Source organism: Phyllobates terribilis, unplaced genomic scaffold (assembly GCF_046119375.1).
Source record: "Phyllobates terribilis strain yellow unplaced genomic scaffold, ASM4611937v1 Scaffold_5__5_contigs__length_657084704, whole genome shotgun sequence".
Classification (NCBI taxonomy): domain Eukaryota; kingdom Metazoa; phylum Chordata; class Amphibia; order Anura; family Dendrobatidae; genus Phyllobates; species Phyllobates terribilis.
Genome location: NW_027362765.1, coordinates 452,180,752 through 452,203,869, shown reverse-complemented (window position 1 = coordinate 452,203,869; position 23,118 = coordinate 452,180,752).

Here is a 23,118-nt window from a genome sequence, read left to right as displayed (position 1 = left end):
GGGTCCGGTGATCACTTCTCAGTCAGGGCGAGCTCTGCAGCTGCCAGCCCCTGACTCCTTGTAACACTGCTCCCACAGAGCTCCTGTTGTTTTGTTCCTATATTTGCTTCTTTCCTCTGCTTCTTCTCTACTCACTAACCCTGACTCAGCCCTAGGTTTATATAGGGGAAGTTCTTCCCCTCCCAGGACTGGGCAGGAGGTGTGGCATGCACAGGATTCCTGACCAAGAGACCTCCCACCTGCTCTCAGACATAACATTGCTGTTACTGTGGAAACCAGATCCCTGGGGTGCCACACTATCATCAAATCTAATATTATGCAGCCTCATCCTAACATTGCCCAAAAAGTGTGTATATATATTAGCTCCCTATAATCAATGTATAATGCACTATCAATATACTTTTTTACCAAAAAAATATATATACACACATTCCCCATCATCATACACCGCATATATGGCTGTGGGTGGCTGGCCAGGTCACCACTACATACATCCCAAAGGGAGAGAACTCCGATTGAGAACAGTAAAGTGGCAATGAAGGAACCAAAAGTCCGTAAGGGGGTGGCACCAGTGGAGCAGGGATGCCCCGAAGCGCATTTCGTGCTTACCCTTCGTCAGGGGTGTGTGTATGGCTATATATATATTTATATATATATATATATGATTTGTAGCTTTGTCGCCAGAAAAGGAGGGGGGTCCAGACACATTTTTTGCACAGGAGTCCCAAGATGTCAGTGTCCGCCCCTGATGTCTACACTGTACCTGTGAATGTAGTTAGATGCCGGCCCGGCCACATCACGATGAGGCAGACATGCTCCCTGCACTGCACGCTGTGTGAACTGCATCTCCAGAAGTGGCGTCACATAGCAAGCCTGAATCTGCTTCATCCTGCCCTAGAGGATCTCATGGATCATTCCTCAGTGGATGGCGGTAAATATGAGGTCATGAATCAGTGTCGGGGCAGGATGTCTAGAGTGAGGGGTAGTAGGACTCTGCTCACCTGATAAGTTCACATAGGATTCCATAGTGTCAGGTTAGCGGCCGCTCTGCTGGGACTCTGTGAGTTATTGACATGTCACGTGATACATTGGGTACCTGGGGGGCCCACGCCTTCTAAACTGCCTGGGGCCCTGGTCTCTCTTAATCCGCCCCTGGTTGTGAAGCTATCAGTCCTGCCTCCCATACAAATGAGTGATTCTCTCCACTGTGCATGCATGTGTTCTGTATGGGAGGGAGTTGCTGCCAGAGACCTCCAATTGCCTGATCCTTTTCTTCCTAACATCTACCATCAGAGGAGAGTCAGGAGGTCTCCATAGACATTAGAAGGTCAGCCAGTCCAACCAAAAATGATCAGGTTTGTCCAATATCTTTATGGCTGGGCAGAGTGACCATATAGGCAGCTGCACAGAGGCCCATGGTGTAGGGGGGCCTGCTTGTACTCCATGTTTCTCAGTCAATACTTTGCTGTGACTGTCCTGTTTCATCCCCTGTAGAGTCTCCTCCTTCGACTCAGGATGTTGCAGAGAGGAGATTGGAAGGTGGGGGCCCTGGAATCTGTCCATGCTGATTAGATCTCTTTATAAACAGGACCCGATTAATCATCTGCAATTTTTTTAAGTTACTTTTCTTTTAGTGTCTTGTAGTATCCATTGATGTTTTTCAAAATAGCGCACGTGGTTCATGAATTTTGCTCAAAATCAAAAATGCACTTATTTTTGTCTTGAAAGTTTTTTGCAGTTTTTTTAGTGCAGAAAGTTGCATGTTCCACTAAAATATCGCAAAATTTGCAAAAACAATTTTTCAGCCATGCATACATTTTTTTGAGGGAAACTGGTGTAGACTTGCACCAACATTTAGCAACTTTTAAAAAAAGTTGCAATTGATGAACAGCGGAATCTAGAAACCCCAAACCCTGTGGATCAGTGGTTTTCACTGTTGCCTTGCAGCATTGGGTCTTAGCTTAAAATCTACAAGGAATCCAAAGAGAAAGACCTCCTTTCAAAATTCATAGAAATATCAAAAAAACTTTATTAATCAAACAACTCATAAAAGTTCTCAATAAAAAACAAGTAGGCGGGGTTTGCGACAAACAGAATTAGACAGAAAACCAGATGATATATAACTTTCCATGGATGAGATACAATACTCTATCTTACAAACTAATAGGAGTAAGTTCTTCCTATAGTGATTAATTACATTTGGTTGCTCTCCACATATATGCACGATTCAGTACAAAAAGATAGAGGACATCATTCATGGTGGTAGGGTCAACAATTATAGGATGAAAGATAAAACTTATGGTGGAAAAACACAGGTATGCAGTACTTAATTATGCGTATCCAAATTATGTTACTAAAGTGCTTAGTGCATATACCAAAATTAAAAAAGTGCTTAGTGCAACATAATACAACTACAAATTTAAAGAGGTTTTATACTCTACATATTGTTATGGAGACCCTCTTTGTTTTAAGAAGAACTTTGGAATAGACAGCAAAGGGTCTTCACATTGCCAGTGAGATTCAAATTAAGATACTTCATCGATGAAGGAAGAGAGACAGAATATATGTGACATGCATTGTTAGCAGGTAGAGTCTTCTGGTGTGGCAACAAAGACTCACCATATTTATTAGCTAGACAGAACAGAACTACATTGTTACATACAACTGAGCAGAAAACCGAAATAGACTTATTAGTAACAAACACATTTCCCTTGGCCCAGCGTAAACCTTCTTGTCAAGGACTTCACAGGAAACAAGTATCTTAGTCAGACATTCCACAATGTAAAATCAGAAAACACTCAAGCAGACTTCAGACATAGCAAAAATATAAATTGTTTTTTTCTAAATTAATAATGATATCTAGATATTAAAAAATTAACCATAACAATATGCACTATTTGTTCCATGCTAAATCTATTCACAATATACCCAAATGGGCATTACACATGGAACATGAATTTCATACACACAAATAGCACCTATATGAGATGTACTAACTAGATTCTAGATCAGGTATACATACAAAAGTGCTTGTGCTAAACAGATAAGGTGCATAATTAAAGGAGCATTGACACAGGTTACATATTACATATTACTGACCCACCATAAAGGTGTCTCACCTAGAGCCCCTTGACGCGCGTTTCGCATCAGGCTGCTTCCTCAGAAGAAAATCTACAAGGATTTTGAATGTTCTATCCATATGTCCGTGGGTTTCTTGCCACATTCCATAGACATATTGTTAGGAAATTTAGGCCTCAGTATTTTAGATCAGTATTTCATCAGTGTTTGAGTGCCAAACCAGGAGTGTCTCCAAAACACAGAACTGGTGTCAATCTTTCAATTATAGTTTTTCTCTGTGAGTTCCACTCCTGGTTTTGGCACACTAATACTGATGAAAAAATACTGACGTGTGAATGAGGCCTTATATTGTGAGCCCCAATGGGGACAATGATGGTGTCTGTAAAGCGCTGTGGAATACGATGGTGCTATGTGAGTAAAATAGATAAACCCCAGCCTCAATGGTAAACGTAAAAAACAGGTAAGCACATATAAAATAGACTTTAAAAAAGGCACAAATGAAAAAAAAATAAGGCCCATGTGAAAAACAGGCAAAAAACACCAGCAACTAGAAAAAAAGGTGCAAATGCAATAATGAATTGGATCCATAGATCATTAATTATTTCCTTTGCTTAAGGGCTCATGCACATGGCCATATGTTCGGTCAAAGTGATCTGTCAAAACATTGGATCATATTTGGACCAATGTTTTTCTATAGGGTCGTGCACATGTCCGATTCTTTCCTCTGATCAGCTGGGTCCGAGAAAAAAATTGCAGCATGCCCGAGTTTGATGCTGCAATCAAATTGCACTCGGCCATGCAAGTCAATGAGTCCATGGAAACCATCAGACTGCACTCGGATGACTTCTCAGTGCAGTCTGATTTTCACGGACTGACAGAATGGAGAAGATGGAGAATTTTTTTATTTTTCCATCTTCTCCTTATCAGAGAAAATCAGATAACACTATGCTCACACTCTGATTAAACTCTGATTAGAGTTTGATCAGAGTGTGATTTGGATAATCGATCCAATTCTCTCGGATAAGCGAATATACACTCGTCTGACCCTAGCCTAAAGTGTAATCTTCTCCAGGATTCAAACTCATATCCTCTAGCATAGCAGGAAGAAACTTTAGCATACAGTATATACCAGTATATTAGGGGTAAAATAAAACTTATAGTTTTTTTTACTATAAAATTACAAAAAAAATATGAAAAACAAATGCAATAATCATGTTTAAACACTTTTTGAAGTTAAATGTCACAAACCAATATATTACATGGACATGTTTGATATCTCTGTAATCATAATAAGCTATTTCCCATACAATACAATAAACCCATCATTTATGGTGGTCGCTAAATGGCATAAAAAATTATGTACTTTTTTCCTCCTCTAAACCCATATAATTCTTTCGTACAAATGAGACCTACAGTACGTAAAGGTTTTGGCAAAATGGTAGTAAAAACTACAGCTCATCAGCACAAAAAATAAGATTTCATATAATGAAGCAGACGTGAAAATAAAAATGAACTACTGATCAACAAAAATAGCTTAGTTGTCTGTACATGGGCTTACCCACCGTGGGGCAGCTGCCCCCCTCCCTAGAAGCAGGGCCGCACGCCGCACACCAGGGCCGGCGTTAGCACCCGGCGCACCCGGGCAAATGCCGGGGCCCTGAGCAGGCGGGGGGGCCCTCACCGTCAGCGCCCTCTCCCACCCGCTTGCTCAGGGCCCCGGCACCCAGCAGAATACTTACCCCTCCCCGTGCCTCCGCAGCAGGTCCTGTCTCTTCCGCGGCTGCTGCACTGTGACGTCTCAGGTCAGAGGGCGCGGTGACGTCTTTACACCGTGCTCTCTCCTGAGCAGTCACAGTGCAGAGCGGGATGAGGCCGGCGATGCTGAGGGGTCCGGAGCAGCGGCAGCAGGTGAGAAGTGAGGTGAGTATTTGATTTATTTATTTTTTATTGTATGGAGGCCTGTGGCATTATATGGGGGTGGGGAGGTGACATCCTGCATGGGGCATTATAAGGGGGGGGGGTGTGTGTGACATCCCGCATGGGGCATTATAAGGAAGGGGTGTGTGTGTCATCCTGCATGGGGCATTATAAGGGGGGGGGACATCCTACATGGGGCATTATATGGGGGGGAACAGCCTGCATGGGGCATTATGTGGGGGGAACAGCCTGCGTGGGGCATTATGTGGGGGGCAACAGCCTGCATGAGGCATTATATGTGGGGAACAGCCTGCATGGAGCGTTATATCGGGGCCAGTATTCTGTATGGAGCGTTATATGGGGGCCAGTATCCTGCATGGAGCGTTATATGGGGGCCAGTATCCTGCATGGAGCGTTATATGGGGGCCAGTATTCTGTATGGAGCGTTATATGGGGTCCAGTATCCTGTATGGAGCGTTATATGGGGGCCAGTATTCCGTTTGGAGCGTTATATGGGGGCCAGTATCCTGTATGGAGTGTTATATGGGGGCTAGTATTTCGTATGGAGCGTTATATGGGGGCCACTATCCTGTATGGAGCGTTATATGGGGGCCAGTATCCTGTATGGAGCGTTATATGGGAGCCAATATTCTGTATGGAGCATTATGTGGGGGCCAGTATTCTGTATGGAGCGTTATATGGGGACCAGTATCCTATATGGAGCATTTTATGGGGGCCAGTATACTGTGTGGAGCGATTCGCCGGTTTCTGAGCTATTGTGGAATTTAAAATAGATATCACTCATGTAATGTAAGAAGTGAAATCTTTGCATTGTACTATATATATATTTCTCTTCGGTATCTGTGACCATGGCTTGCCCCCCCCTAGTTTTGATCCTGGGTACGCCCATGTGTCTGTACATAGATGTGTTGCTAATGTGAATAAGCGTGTAAATGTTAGAAATGCGTGGGGCCTAATGGAGGTGGGGGCGCATACACAAGTCCTACACAGGGGGTCATCAGTGTCAGTATTCACCCCTGGTTTATGGGCAGCTAAAATTATAAGCTAGAGCTCCTTACTCTTGACTCTTTTGACTCCCTCGAGATTAGACTTTACTAGTAATTTTGAGCTAACGGAATAATTAATAATGGTTTTGCTACTATACAAAGTGATGGCATAATGGTGGGTATGGTACTGATTCATTAAGACTGGTGTTTGATATGCCAGTCTTAATCAGGGGGGTGAAGGAATTTAATGCACCAAATTTATTAAGTGGTGTGCGCCTCTTAATGAATTTGATGGATCTCCTCAGTGTCATGCGCCTTCATGCACCCGCCAGAAATCAGGGACTTGAGTTATATTTCTGGCTTGAAAGCAGCTGCTCAACTATGGAAACCCATGCCATGAGGTTTGCAGAGCACAATTTTTGTGCTGATGCCAAAGGCGTAACTAGAGTCTGATGGGCCCCGGTGCAAGATTTGGACCAGATTCCCCCCACCCCTTCCTGATATATATTTTGCTCATCCTGGTATATATATATATATATATATATATATATATATGTAAAAAAAAACTGACCAGCACATCCTAAATGTGAACAGGTGCAAGCTGCAGAAACTGCATAAGATATATAAAAAGAAAGCGCAGCAGCACTCCATTATGGCCAAGATACATAAAGACAATAAAACCATTTAATTTAAACTGTGTTATTACTCAATAAGCTTTACTTACAAAAAATGGAGGTTCTTAGCGCATAAATTGGCCAATTCATGTGTGCCCATCAACCGCTGCAAGGTGACCTCCCATCTGATGGGTACTACTCTGCCTACATGCCTCTCTTGGGCTACAAGCCTATAACTCTGGACAGAACATGTCACTTCTGGGCTGAAACACCTACAATTTAAATGGGCTGGTAGAATAGAATATACATCACCTGCTGGTTAAATGGGGGGAGTGCAAGGTCAAACAGGAGGCAGTTCCCACCTCCTATAATAATATGACAAAAAAATATATATATATATACAGTATTGACCAAAAGTGTGGACACACCTTCTCATTTAAAGATTTTTCTGTATTTTCATGATTATGAGAATTGTACATTCACACTGAAGGCATCAAAACTATGAATTAACACATGTGGAATTATATACTTAACAAAAAAGTGTGAAACAACTGAAAATATGTCATATATTCTAGGTTCTTCAAAGTAGAAACCTTTTGCTTTGATGACTGCTTTGCACAGTCTTGGCATTCTCTTGATGAGATTCAAGAGGTAGTCACCGGAAATGGTTTTCACTTCACAGGTGTGCCCTGTCAGGTTTAATAAGTGGGATTTCTTGCCTTATCAATGGGGTTGGGACCATCAGTTGTGTTGTGCAGAAGTCTGGTGGATACACAGCTGATAGTCCTACTGAGTAGACTGTTAGAATTTGTATTATGGCAAGAAAAAAGCAGCTAAGTAAAGAAAAACGAGTGGCCATCATTACTTTAAGAAATGAAGGTCAGTCAGTCCGAAAAATTGGGAAAACTTTGAAAGTGTCCCCAAGTGCAGTTGCAAAAACCATCAAGCGCTACAAAGAAACTGGCTCACATGAGGACCGCGCCAGGAAAAGAAGACCAAGAGTCACCTCTGCTTCTGAGGATAAGTTTATCCGAGTCAACAGCCTCAGAAATCGCAGGTTAACAGCAACTCAGATTAGAGACCAGGTCAATGCCACACAGAGTTCTAGCAGCAGACACATCTCTTCAACAACTGTTAAGAGGAGACTTCGTGCAGCAGGCCTTCATGGTAAAATAGCTGCTAGGAAACCACTGCTAAGGACAGGCAACAAGCAGAAGAGACTTGTTTGGGCTAAAGAACACAAGGAATGGACATTAGACCAGTGGAAATCTGTGCTTTGGTCTGATGAGTCCAAATTTGAGATCTTTGGTTCCAATCACCGTGTCTTTGTACGCCGCAGAAAAGGTGAACGGATGAACTCTACATGCCTGGTTCCCACCGTGAAGCATGGAGGAGGAGGTGTGATGGTGTGGGGGTGCTTTGCTGGTGACACTGTTGGGGATTTATTCAAAATTGAAGGCATACTGAACCAGCATGGCTACCACAGCATCTTGTAGCGGCATGCTATTCCATCCGGTTTGCGTTTAGTTGGACCATAATTTATTTTTCAACAGGACAATGACCCCAAACACACCTCCAGGCTGTGTAAGGGCTATTTGACCAAGAAGGAGAGTTATGGGGTGCTTTGCCAGATGACCTGGCCTCCACAGTCACCAGACCTGAACCCAATCGAGATGGTTTGGGGTGAGCTGGACCGCAGAGTGAAGGCAAAAGGGCCAACAAGTGCTAAGACCATTTTCGGTGACTACCTCTTGAAGCTCATCAAGAGAATGCCAAGAGTGTGCAAAGCAGTCATCAAAGAAAAAGGTGGCTACTTTGAAGAACCTAGAATATAAGACATATTTTCAGTTGTTTCACACTTTTTTGTTAAGTATATAATTCCACATGTGTTAATTCATAGTTTTGATGCCTTCAGTGTGAATGTACAATTTTCATAGTCATGAAAATACAGAAAAATCTTTAAATGAGAAGGTGTGTCCAAACTTTTGGTCTGTACTGTATATATCCCCCATCCTGGTATATATGTTCCTTATACTGGGCCCCATCCTGATATATATATCCTCCATCCTGGTATATGTTCCATGTTCTGCCGCTGTTCTTTAATGTATAGAAAAAAAAATCATTATACTCACCTTCCCTCCACTTCCCCATCGTACGGCATCCTCTTCTGAAGCCGGCAGCTGACTTCAGCGTGCAAGCGACAGGAGTGCATGATGTCACTGCCATGCGTCCTATAATGCAGCGGCTTGCTGCATTGCTAAAATGTCCAGGGGGTGTGTTCTGACTGACCATTTACCTCCCCCTCAGGTGACTGATCACATGACTGTGACATCATCACAGGTCCTGTGTGCACAGAAGGATATATAAATCCTGTTGGTTTTGAAACAGAGAGAGAGTGGCCCGGAGAGGCCTGGTGAGGCCTGGTGAGGCAAGAAGCCTGGTCCCTGTGTCTGGGACTTCATTAACCTGGAAGGCAGCGGCTGGATCCCTGTGTCTGGGATACCAGTAGCCTTGGAAGGCAAGAGGCCTGGTTCCTGTTAGCCTGGAAGGCAGAGGCTGGATCCCTGTGTCTGAGATACCAGTAGCCTTGGAAGGCAAAGGCTGGATCCCTGTGTCTGACATACCAGTAGCCTTGTAAGGCAAGCGGCCTGGAGACTATGTCTGGGAAGCCTTAAAGCCACAGCTGTGGCAGAACAGAGCTGATAAAAGCAGCTGAGACCCGGCAAAGGTAAATCGGCACTTTAAAGTGAATATTGTTGCTGTACCTTGCTGAAGTCTGTATTTGAAGCCAAGCGGGCGTAGCTGCCACTGAAAAGGCTGTAGGATACCTGTGTAACATTCCTGCGAGCCACTGAGATGGACTATGTTATGAGCGGTTTATGATGTGTAATAAACTGCTGGTCTTCATATTACCTGAAAACGTTGCATGTGTGCTTTAATTGATCCGGTGAAGCGAGTACCCCCCCCCCCAGCGTGATGAATAGCGCTATCTTACATGTGGTTGGAGAATGCGGGCTACTGCAGCCTGGTTGCTAGGGGTAACGGCACAGGACGACGATTGTGGATGCAAGCATCTTGCTGTGGCTCGGCAGGCTCACGAAGATTAAAGCATCTGGCTGTAACTCGGCGGGGTAACGAAAATTGTCGTCGCACTCAAACCTGGTTTCCTGTGGCTCGGCGGGGTCACAAAGATTAAAGCATCTGGCTGTAACTCGGCAGAGTTATAAAAATTGTCGTCGCACTCAAACCTGGTTTGCTGTGGCTTGGTGGGGCCACAACATTTTTCCGGGGAGAGCGGTGTGAAGTGTGTAGTGTGAACAGTGTACCGCGATGGCTATGAATGGAGACGTATCTCCAGACGGAATGGAGAAGTGGTTAGATGACCGGCTGCAAACGCTCTTCAGCAAAATAGAGTTTTCTGAAGAAATGCAGGAGCAGATAAAGACGGCTGTGAAGGGAGCAGCAGATGAGACTGAAGATGCTGAGCGGTTAAGGTACCTGTTAAAGTTACAGCAACAGGACATGGTGCAGGAACGGCAGGAGTTGTTGGTACTGTATAGAATGGCGGCAGCGGAACTTTCTGTGAGTTCTCCTGGGGCGCCGGTATTGTCCCAGAGTGCCCGGGGAGGTGGTAAGAGATGTTGTGAACTGGGTCCTAAGACTATCGCATGTTTTTTTAAAATCTCTGCAGAAAGATCCCAGGACTGGAAGCTCAGGGGAAGGAGCTGCAGACCTTCTGTGATGATCTCCAGAGGGCAGAGATGTGCCTTAAGGATAGAATCTGCAGGATGGAGGAGTCTATCGGAGAAGGGAGGTATGAAGCAAATGCCTCTTCGAATAATGCAAGCTTGGGTGATTCGGTGGATGTAAGAGCCGAGATAAGGGTGCTCAAGGAGTCACTACAAGCCCATTTGAAGCAAGAAAAGCTTGAGAGACTGGCTGTCGAGAGCCGAGTGGGTGCATTGGAGACAGAGAGGTCTGAGAGAATTCTGCTGATAAAGGAGCAGTTGAAGCAGGAAGAGCTTCAGAGATGGGTTGCTGAGAGGCGAGTAGCTGAGCTAGAAGAAGAAGTTGTCGAGCTCAAAGGTCGCCTGGCAAAGAACCAGTCAGTGAACGAGGCCTCCTTGGAGAAGGAGAAAGACAAACAAATGGCGCTTAATCCTTTAAACCATGGGAAGGTGGACCTGAGGAGACCTGAGAGAGTGTTAAAAGAAGATAAGCATGAAATGGAAGTGGTCAAGAGGAGAATTCTTGAATTCATAGCTGTGAGTCAGCTCAGGGGAAGCATGCAGGGTGAAGAACCTGAAAGTCAGTTGTCCCTGAAACCTGAGCCAGATGATCATTTGGAGACCACTGGTGAGACAGAAACATCTCGGTACAAGTGCCTCATAGATGTACCTGAAGATTTGAGAGAAGAATGAACCAGAGAGTCAGTGCATGAAGAGTTTGTTACGGATCCGGGTGGTGGATCCTCGGTGCTGTGCAAGGAGGGACCAGAGGGGCGTGACTAGGTATCTACTCGGACTGACCAAGGTCGCACAGCGGCTCAACCGACTCCGTGAACCAGGGAAAGACCGAGCAGAGGGACCAGGTGCTACTCTGGGCCTGTCCTTGTATGAGAGCAGGTGACTCTCACGAGTAACTGGCAGGAGCCTCCGGGTAGGCACGGCAGGTAACTGACAGGAGCCTCCAGGTAGGCTGACTGATAGGCACGGCAGGTAACTGGTAGGAGCCTCCAGGTAGGCTGGCTGATAGGCATGGCAGGTAACTGGTACATTCTCCGAGTAGGCAGGTAAGCCAGGCCCATAGACAGACTGGCGGGTTTGGATCGTAGGCAGACCGTCGGGCTGGAGAGTACACTTGGCTGGCGGAGACAGGTAGTCAGGCAGGCGGACTGGACTGGTAGTCAGGCTGGCGGACTGGACTGGTAGTCAGGCTGGCGGACTGGACTGGTAGTCAGGCTGGCGGACTGAACTGGTAGTCAGGCTGGCAGACTGGACTGGTAGTCAGACTAGCAGCGGGACCTGAGGGCTGAAGCAGAGTTTAGGATACAAAGCTACAACCTTGCAGGGGCACCTCCATTTTGGAGGAGGTGCCTTTTATATGAGAGGTCTTCCGGCCATTGGCCGGGGACTCCTTAGGACGGCGCGCGCGGCCTCTTTAAGAGGGAGGGGGCGCGCGCGCGCTCCAGAAGCACAGTGCCCGGGAAGCTGCGCGCGCCGGCTACAGCAGCAGCAGGAGAGCCGGAAGACGCCGGGACGGGAGCGCGGCGGTAAGAGGGACGGCGTCTCTGCCTGTCAGGGGGCAGAGACGCCGATACTACAGAGTTTAAGAAGGCTGTGGGAGCCTGTAAGGGGTACTTGACCTCAGAAGCTAAACAGCGAGTGGTCCTGTCCACAACCGAAGTCACAGTGAAGAGGGTGGCTATCCTAAGTGACATGCACTGGCGATGTGTTGGCACGAAGCGGTTTGTCCGGTTGAAGACGGAACAAGCCATTAGACAACTGGAGCTTATGAGAAAAGCTCAAAGTCTGCGGGAAGAAGTCATCCGGGTGCCTCATGCTCTGGTAAGAAAGCTCATTGGGAGAAATGGTCAAGCCATGCAAATGATGGTAAAGAAGTCTGGTGTGATGAAAGTAAGCAGTCCACGTGATCGTCAGGACTGGATACCAGATGAATACGGCATGGTGTCGTTCTCCACTGTAGGAACGGAAGAAAGTCTTGCATATATACGCATGCTGATGGAGTACCGAGTGACCTACCTGCGAGAGGTAGAACAGTTGAATCTCGCCAGACTGCGAATGGAAAGACAGCATCGCCTGAGCAGCAGAAGGTGGCAGCTGTCTAGAAATTGTAAGACCAGACAGAGAAAGGGCCCTTCAAATAATAGCACGGCTACAGTAGAAGTTAGAGACCTTTCAAGATGTCCTGAGGATAGTGGGTGTGGGTTTAGAGGTAGTGAGACCTACAGTAACTTAGGTCTGAGAGGCCCATACAAACGACCCTATAGAGTACGGGACAGCACAAAGTCAGACCTGACCTTAGATACAAGGGCAAGTAAGTCACACTGCTGTATTGACCGCTGGGAGCGGGGGAGGTCTGACAAGGTTACGACTGACCGCTGGGAGCGGGAGAGGTCTGACAAGGTTACAACTCGGAAATGTGACTTGACGAAGTTAGTGACAATGACAGATGGTAGGTCCCTAAGGAATGGGCTGATGTTGATGACTAATGTTCCAGGGGCTGAGCAGCGCAATTGTCAAGTACATGGTCTCTGTGTGAACCGTGGGTTATAATGTGATTGTGTATACTATGTGTTCAACCCCACAAGTTTGAACGGGGGGGGGGGAATATGTAATGCAGCGGCTTGCTGCATTGCTAAAATATCCAGGGGGTGTGTTCTGGCTGACCTGGTGAGGCAAGAAGCCTGGTCCCTGTGTCTGGGACTTCATTAGCCTGGAAGGCAGAGGCTGGATCCCTGTGTCTGGGATACCAGTAGCCTTGGAAGGCAAGAGGCCTGGTTCCTGTTAGACTGGAAGGCAGAGGCTGGATCCCTGTGTCTGAGATACCAGTAGCCTTGGAAGGCAAAGGCTGGATCCCTGTGTCTGAGATACCAGTAGTCTTGGGAGGCACGTGGCCTGGAGACTACATCTGTACCTTGCTGAAATCTGTATTTAAAGCCAAGCGGACATAGCTGCCACTGAAAAGGCTCTAGGATACATGTGTAACATTCCTGCGAGCCACTGAGATGGACTATGTTATGAGCGGTTTATGATGTGTAATAAACTGCTGGTCTTCATATTACCGGAAAACGTTGCATGTGTGCTTTAATTGATCCGGTGAAGTGAGTCCCCCCCCCCCCCCTGCATGATGAATAGCGCTACCTTACAGTCCCCAGTCACGTGCATGGCGTCAGCTGCTGGCCTCTGACTAGCCAAGAGCGTGTATAGCCGTGTACGAACCCGACGGGTCTGTGAGCCGCAATACACTCCAGCTGAATGTGCGTTTGAGGACACACATCCATCTGAAGTATTTGACGGCGTCGGCGGGCCCCTCACCCGCCGGTCGCGGTTGAGACCTCTGCGACCACGATAGTTACACCCCTGCTCTATGCCTCTCAGGTGGTCCTGAATAAAAATTACATAGTTGAGTTTCAGTGGTTTCTAAATTCATCCACTTTTCAGTAATGCCACCCAAAGTTGATGGCAGAATATTTAGGAGGGAAAAAGGTGTTAATTGTGAATCGTTACATTGATGATGTTCTGTTACAGGACCACACTGGACTTCAGTGCTTTTTTATGAAAGCAAATGTCTGTAAGGACTGTGAGGCAGTGAGAGGGATCATTTGTGAGGGACGATATGTGTCTCCTAGGATGTGCATAGAGACATATTGAACCTGCTGGAGTGCATTGCTATCATAGACACAGCTGTGATTGCAGTGCAGAGTAAAAGTAAAGTTTGAACTTAGTCAAGCTATTTGTCTAAGTTACATTTAAGAAATCCCGGCATGGGCTTTTATTCTTGGAGTGGAGTACAGGATGGCAGTGGGGCGGTCCACTTCCTCCAGCTCGGGTCTTACAAGTGGCTCATTGCCACAGATTCCTTTTAAAAATCTGCAGTAAATGTTAGGGTGTGTCAGTGTTGGGACTGCTAGGAGCATAGTGGGAAGCTCTGCAAGCTGGTGTGAAGCTAAACACAGGCCCGTTAACCCTAGAACGCATACCTGGGGCCTCGCAGGCCCGCCCTGTTAATTGTTTTCTATTTTCTGCAAGATTTCTTTAGTTAGAATTTAGAAACTCTAGGTATTCCTCAGGTATATAGTTGTTTGTCATTTCCAGTTGGTCATTTATTTATTATTTGCACACGGGCCTAAAAGGCCCCAGGTATGTGAAAATGTAGATTTTTATGGTCATGCGTTCTAGGGTTAAGGCAACGTATCTGATGCACCCTAAGTAACACGGCGCGGCTGTCTCCCACGGCAACAGGTTTACATGGACTGTGTGGATATCCTGGCTGCAATCCGGAGGACATCCTTTGCTTTTGAGTTGTGAGTTTTGCCAAATAAAGGCGTTTAAGTTGGACTTTCCTTGGGTCACTGCCTTATTACTGCACAGTGTGAACACCGCCGCACTACAGGACACACTGCATGGCAAAGGGCTGGATTTTATACTCCTGAGTCGATGTGACTGAACGAAAAACCTGAGTTCAGTGATTGAGAGTTGTATCCCAATATGTTTGTCTATATAATGTGGATACTCAGGCTTGTATGCTACCAAAGGCTCATTGTAAACTTGGGTCAGAGATGCGAGTAAGTGATTACAGTGACATTTTTAGCCGTTCTTATTTTATAGTTACAAGGTAGTTGTAAATGGATATTGTAACAGATCTCACAAGAAACTCAACCCCATCTCAAGTATAGTGTCTTGGGAATATATTGCACTCTTTATGTTAGAGTCTTGGGGCTGCAGTAAAAAAGCAAAATCTTGAAACGGTCTTGTAGAAGTCCTCACTGGTAAATAAATATCTAATAATTGCATGCAAAATCAATAAACTATTGCCATTTGTTATTACAATATTAATTTTATTGTTGGCTCATACTCCTGTGTTCTGGCTCCTCTTAATGTGGAAAATCCGAGAGTCACGGGTTGCAGGAAAGTAACCACACCGAAGAATTATACATAATGGCTGCACTAAAGTTATATGTTAAAGACGCAGTGAAAAAACTGTGATTAATTGAAATGTTATCATTTTTTTAATTGGTTCTTGGTTTTGGACAACAAATTAACTGCAGGGCAGTGTCAGTGCTCTAATTATAAAAGGGAATCTGTCACCAGGTTTTGCTATTTAATCTGAGGACAGCATGAGGTAGGGGATAAAACACTGAACTCAATGATGTGTCACATGTCCAGCTGTGTGCTGTTGTTTACTTAGACTGAAGCTTTAACCACCCTGTGATTAACATTGCTGTGACTATCAGGCATGGGTGCAATCGTCAGAATTCTCCCCTTTCTATGATAAGCACTGCAGCTCACTGTCTATAGATATTGTAAATACAGAGCCTGGTGTGGGCGGGAGCAGCTTTCTTAGCTCTGCTGCATTGCTAAATCTAAAAGCTCTGATTGTGTCAGAACAACTGCTCTCAGTAAACTAAATGATACATCGTTGGGTTCAGGGTCTCTTTGCCTACATCATGCTGCTCTCAGATGGGGTAACAAAACCTGCTGACAGATACCCTTTAAGGCTATCATATTATATACAAAATTTATGGGATCATGGTCTATGTTGTGTTCTGCAACTAAGAACTAAGGAATAGAAGGGAAAAACTGTCCCTGCACTGAGACTCAGCTTAAATTCTACGCTGGGGTGGGTGCCCTATTGCTAGTGAATAGCCCCACCAACACTCCTGCACTGAACTCAAACAAAGACCTGAAGGAAGGGGAAAGGGGGTCCCTAAAAGATCTAAGGACTGGAAGCTAAAACAGGAGACCTCCTAAAAGAACAGTTAGTCGCAGAAACCAAGATAAAAGGAAACAAAACTGGTGGAACAAGAAGTCCCAGGATATCAATTGTCCTAAGCACAAAGAGCTAACAAGCCAACTTAGCCAGAGCACAAGCATAACAACACTGATGTCCAGCGAGGAAAGGGAGACAAATGCTGAGTAATAAAGCGTGAGGACATCACGTGACCAAGCGTGACCAAGACACCCAGCACCAGAGGAAAAGACTAGAAGCCAGAAAACCACAGAAACATGTCCGAAAAGAAAAACAACCTAGATTCTAACAGTCTAGCTGCGAATGTAGGAGGACGTGTGTCAGTGGAGCTCATCCTAAAAAGATATTATAGAAAATCAAGTACGCTGGAGTGCAGGAGAGTGGTAGAGACAGTGTTGGAGTTGAACTCACAGTGTTGGACTCACAGCAGAAAGACCAGCAAAAGTGAGCATAGCAAGTCAGATGAACTCCTGGATAGTGCCCGCACACTTGGAGGGGGAAAGAGGCAGAGGGACATCAGCAGAGAGGAAGCGTTAAGTTTGGAGTAGGCCCACTACTGCCGTGAGGGCAGTGTTTTTTCAGGACTCATTGGGCAAATACCACTGGATGGTCCTGTCTGGTTGTGCATTGCATCAGCCTGCAAAACTTCTAACAGTACTGGAGTCCTCAGTTCACCAATACCGTGAACAACTGTGGTGAGGCACAGCGCCATTGGCTCCTGGCTCCACCACTTACTTCAGCAGGCCACCGACTATTTTAGTCCTGAAGCACGTTGGAGACTATCACCACGCTGGGGACATCAGACGTTACAATGATATCAGTGCATTGTGTTGCCCATGCCAGCCAAGAAGAAATGGAGGCTGCGGTGGACAGGAACCAAGATTAGGTGAGGATAATTTTTTAGATCATACAGCCTGTAAGTTTAGGGGGAGGATGTATCATCATATGGGGATAATGTGCTGTGAGGACCATCATACTGTGCATATGGGTGCATTATATTGTGTATAGGTGGCTGTGGGCCAACTATGTATAGGGATGCAGTGGGGGGTCATCATACTGTGTATGGGGGGCTCTCAGTACATTATTCTGTATATAGGGGCTATGGCCAATACTTCAGATAGGGAACTACAAGCTATCCCACTGTGTGACAGGGGCTATGGGATATCACACTGTGTATAGAGGTGCTGTGGGAGTCATCATAATGTGTAGGAGACTTAGCATAAAGAGGGGGAAACATAGAGAGGAGGCACAGCATAAAGAAGGAGAGAGGGGGATACACTGAATAATAGGGACAGTGTGGGGGTCACAAGGGAGAGGGGACAGCATGAAGTAGGAAAAAGTTGGTGGTCATAGTTCATTAGGGTAAGAGTAGAGGTTATAAGTCATAAGGTGTGATGGTGTGTTATAGTTCATAAGGGCGGACAGTGTGAAGGTTATAATTCATAAGTGGGACAGTGTGGGGGACATATTTTGTGCAAGAGCACTGTGAGCGGCAATTATTATTCAGGGGCACAGCATGGACAGATATTTTTTATTTAGGAGCAATATAATGACATTGTTATTTTTAACCTGTGCAAGATGTATAGATAAAATTAGAGATACCCGTTCCGCGCTACTCATCATGAATCAAACTTTTTGATATATAAATGGTCATATAAGCTTTATTGGTAATTGGTCAACTTATTTTCAGGGTTTCACCAACCTCTGGGCATGATAAAGGGAAAAATCCAGCCTTCAAATGTGGCATCCAATAAAATCAGTAACTTACCCCCACTATTCAAGTGACTCCTGTCCTGAAATGGATTCAACCACCACGTTGTCCTATTGTCTCTGCATTCAAACTAATAACAGAGAATTCATTGGATCTTAGATGAGATGTCCATCTATTACATGGAAAAATTTGGAGAAGGCAAGCCGAAGTGCAATCATAAGTATCTCCATCCAACATAGCAATCTATCAAAAGTAGTAAATCCCATAACTATCCAAAACAAGAGGGTAGGGCTGTATAAAATAGGTTTTGATACAGTGTAAAGTATAGAAAGGGTTTTATTGGCTTTATCCTAGCATAAAAAAGGAAAGCTTCAAAGCAAACCTTATACCTCTCTTCCTAATTGGATTTGATTGCAGTTGATCTCAATTACTTAGACTCCCACTACTATCTGTGAAAATGAGGGCTCCAAATAGCAGGATAGGAGTGTGCAGAAACATTGGCAGCAAATATGGGATCTGTGAAGACTGACAGTGCAAGATTATCCTGTTCTCTGGAAAAGAACAGGAATTTATTATGACCCTTGTTCTTGGGAACATGGTAGGTCACAAATTTTGGACCTCAGTATTATGTACTTTTATTCAACGGTCATTAAATAAAAAAAAAGTGATTGAGCCATGATGAAATTTTTTTTAACATCTTTGTAGATGACGATTATTCTGTACTTGCTGGTAATTTTTTTATAATTTTTGCGGATAAAAAGGAGTTAAATATGTATAGCTCAATATACCGTACCTTACAAACAGAATTCTGCAAGTAAAGTCACTGGCAACCAAAATAGGGGGAAAATGAAATGAAAAGTAACAGGTTTCCGGAGATGACATTTAAACCTTTTTACACTGCGGTCACACAAAGAAGGAGCGTCGGACTTAACAGCAGGACAGGAAATAAAGCGTTACCTAAGTGAACTCATTAAAACTGAAGAAGCAGTGAGGTAATCATTAGAGGCCATGGCTGGACCCGCTGTGCTAAGATTAGCAGTTGCAATTTGACATTTTGCCTTCCTTTTCAGCAGATGTAATAATGTAATATTAATAGAATATTCTAAACATATGGCCTCGCAGGGTGTCATTGTGTGTCAGTGTATGAATATCATGCTAAGCCGTCCTGATGAGAAAATTAATGACTGGTCTGCTGAAGAAAAGTTTGTTTTGCTTGAAAGGAAAAATCACAGCAAGAATTAAAGATATTAGGAGAGTTGTCTTCTGTCATTTGCTACTATTGACTTTTGCAATACTGCATATAATACTAAATCCATTTGTAAAATTCTTTTTTATTTCTAGTTTATTTTGCATTTCACTTTTTGTATAGCTATTGAAACATAATAGAATTTATATACCAAAGTTATCCAATAGAAGCATAGATTCTGCTTGTCTACCAAGGGCATAAAGGTCCTCAACACCCATATTCACCTTGTACTATTCAAGTTCTGTTATTTGAACATTGTGGGAAATTTATTATTTCCTGTAAGATAGTTTTCTGGAGTAAAAATTTCCAATTTTTAGAGCAAGTCTTTAGCATTCTTTTTTTTAAAAAAAGGTGAGGCTTAGGGGTAGGGGCTGGCCAAATACTTATTTCGGTAAGCTTTTTGTTCCAGTCTTTTAAAAGTTTTATCCTCTGATCTTAAAGAGGTCAAAAGTGGCCAGTTTTTGATCTTGTTTTTTCTCAGTTTTTTTTTTTATTTTGACATATGGCTACAGAGGTAATGGTAATGACCTTATTATTTAGTATTAATGTTATGGTCTTTAGGGCGTTTCTTCAGTGTTCTCCGCACTATTATCCTGCGTGACACATCCCCTTGTCAGTACCATAATAAGTAGCATTAAATATTAAGGCGCATATTTAAAAAAAAAAAAAGGCATACTTTGATTATCAGCATGAATAAAATAAGAACAAAACTGATCTCTTTTGACCTGGTGATAGGTAATCTATGAAAAGGTGATGAAATATTCAAACTCTACTCCCCCATCCTAGGTCCCAAACTTTTGCGCTCCCTGCTGTTTCTTCTTCTGCAAGAAAAGTAAATTGTGAGTTTCATAAGAGTTCCCACCTTTTTTTTGCTATTATTACACCACTTACTAGAGCCTTGTGCAGGAACTTGCTGGAAAGTGGAGAGGAAAAAAAGAAACAGGAAAAAAAATGTAATCAAATTAATACATAATACGCATTTCCAAACTGATCAGGTTTCTTCATCAGGGTTCAGGAACTTGGACACTTTTCTATAATCTAAAAATAGTAAAATTCCTCCTACTATAAAAATGGTAATGGTTTCCATCTCGAGACCCTCACCACTAAACACAAGAAAGATTGGAATCATCAAGACCCACTTACTGTATTTTTTCTACTATAAAACACATCTTTTAACAAGAAAAACTCTTTTGAAAAGTGTGTGTGTCTTATAGTCCAGAGGCAGCTTCCTGTGATGACGCTGTGTCCATCCCGATCACAGAGAGCTGCTGTCTCTCCTCCAGTCTGACACTGATCTATGTGATCGGTGCGGAGCAGGATGAGAAGCTGCCGGGACTAAGCGGAGGCTGCAGGACCTTCTGCACAAGTAATTCCAGGACCTTTCAGGTCATGTGAATTATCACATGACCTGATGGTGCTTGAGTTAGAAGGAACCTGTCACCATAAATAGCCAGCTTCAATGCAGAAGGAATGTCAGTCAGGACCGGGGGCGTGGTTACAGTGGCCACCTTGTATTCTCAGAGTGGTGACTGAATTGACACCGCACCCGCCTTCATGACTGAAACTGAATGCTGGCGGGGAGAATAAAGTTCATTTTCTCCCTGCTGCATTTGGCTACGTGCAGGCGCCGGGCAGCATAATAACGCTGTTAACCTGCAGATAAACTGCATATCTGCAGGTTAACAGAGTTATTTCTGGTGACAGGTTCCCTTTAATCAAGTGGAAGGTCCTGAAAATACTCTGCTGCAGCAGCCTCCATACAGGTCCCGATCAGGAGAAGCAGGACATGGCAATGTATAGTGCGTGTGTATGTCTATATGTGCATGTAACAGAGCTATGTATGTCTATGTGCTTGTAGCAGAGATATGTATGTCTATATGTGTATGTCTATATGGGCATGTAACAGATCTGTGTATCTAAATGGGCATATAGCAGAGCTATATATGTCTATATGTGCATGTAGCAGAACTGTGTATGTCTAAATGTGTATGTCTGTATATGCCTACAGCAGGGCTGTGTGTGTATGTATTTGTGCACATATAACAGAGCTGTGTGTGTCTATATATGCACATGTAGCAGAGCTTTTTATGACTATGGGCATGTAGCAGAGATGTGTATGTCTATGGGCGTGTAGAAGAGCTGTGTATGTTTATATGGGCATGTAGTAGAGGTGTGTATGTCTACATGGGCATGTAGCAGAGCTGTTTATGTCTATATGTGCATGTTTGTATGTGCCTGCAGCAGAGCTGTGTGTGTATGTATATGTGCACATATAACAGAGCTGTGTGTGTCTATGCACATGCAGCTGAGCTGTGTGTCTATATATGCACTTGTACCAGAGCTGTTTGTCTATATGTGCATGTAGCAGAGCTGTGTAGGTCTCTATATGCATGTAGCAGAGCAGTGTATATTTATTGGCATGTAGCAGAGCTGTGTATGTCTATATGCATGTAGCAGAGCTGTGTATGGAAACACTAACAATAGATTTATTATCTTCCTATTCTACTCTAGTACATTACAATTAATGATAATGATGACCCCTCTAATTTACAATGCTGGCGAAGTTTTAATTAATAGGAAAAGCTGTTTTTCCTATTTATTGCTGTCTAAACCTGGGGTGCGTCTTATGGTAAGGTGCGTCTTATAGTCCAAAAAATGCAGTACCTTACTCTAATTAAAAAGTCAGCATTTTCCACAATGAAATGGCTATCTCTACCAGTTTCACAGAAGGCAGCAGAGTGGTGGTCATTAGTGTTGAGCGAACATGCTCGACGCTGCTCGGTACTCGCCCGAGCATCACGCTACTTGGGATGTTCGGCGAGCACCGAGCATTTCCGGGTTACTCGGGCGGGAGCTCGGGTCTCCGCCCAGCATGTTTGGCGCTCTTTACAGAGCCAATGAACATGCAGGGATTGCCAGCCAGTCACTGTAATGCTGCAGCCATGTTGGTTGTGGGCATTACAGTGATTAGCTGGCCGCACAGCGTCACCTCGAGTATTTAAAACCGGGCGCCGCCATCTTGGACACAGTCGCTCCGGATTAGACAGTGTAGAGACAGCGCTGCTGATTTAGGGAGAGATATAAACTGCGAAATAGTTAGTGTAGGGTCTGTAAAGGCTGCCAGAACAAACAAACAGTCCTTTTCAGGACTAATATCCATCCCAGATACCAGGCAGGCAGGCTGTATAGGAGACACAGTGGTTATACCAGCAAATGCTGCATTACAGTCCTGTGTGCTCCTGTTGCTGAAATTGCTGGACTTAGCACCAGGTGTCGGGGGCCAGGAAAAATCCTTTTTTTTCATCTAAATCCTCCTTTTTTTTCCTCCTTCACACTGTACAAATACCCGTCTTATTAACCTTTTGGTGTGTCCCCCCCCCCCAAAAAAAAGCGTGTCTCTGATTTTTCAGACACAAATATAACTGTTGAAAATAGTCTGGTGTAGGCTAGAGAAGCAGAAGTGTTGTTTTGCACTTCCACGGTTCAAACCTCTGTATTATCCATTTTGGGCCATTTGTATCTAAAAAAAACAACAGTTTGAGTGTGTCGCTCACTGTTCAGCCGCAAATCTATATATTTAAAAAAGTCTGGTATACCCCAGTAAACAATAACTGTGGTTTTGCCATCCGACGGTAAAAAATCTCTGTTATTCAGGTTTTGGTATATTTTCCGTAAAGAAAAACAGTAGTGTCTCCTGACTGTTGTGACACAAAATATATCTGTTGAAAATAGTCTTGTGTAGGCCCGACATCCCAGTGTGGTTTCGCAGTTCCATGGGTCAAATCGCTGTACTATCCAGTTTTGGGCCTTTGGTATCTAAAAAAAAAGCAGTTTGAGTGTGTCACTCACTGTTCAGCCGCAAATATCTCTATTTAAAAAAGTGTGGTATACCCCAGTAAACCAGGGGAGGAGTCCTGAGGAGAAAATCTGCATATTCCCACTGCATTTTGGGGTAAGTGAAGAGTCTCCGCGAGCTCAAAGAACACTGGATTTTGGCTGTTGGAGCTGAAAAGAGGACATCGGTAAACCAGGGGAGGAGTCCTGAGGAGATAA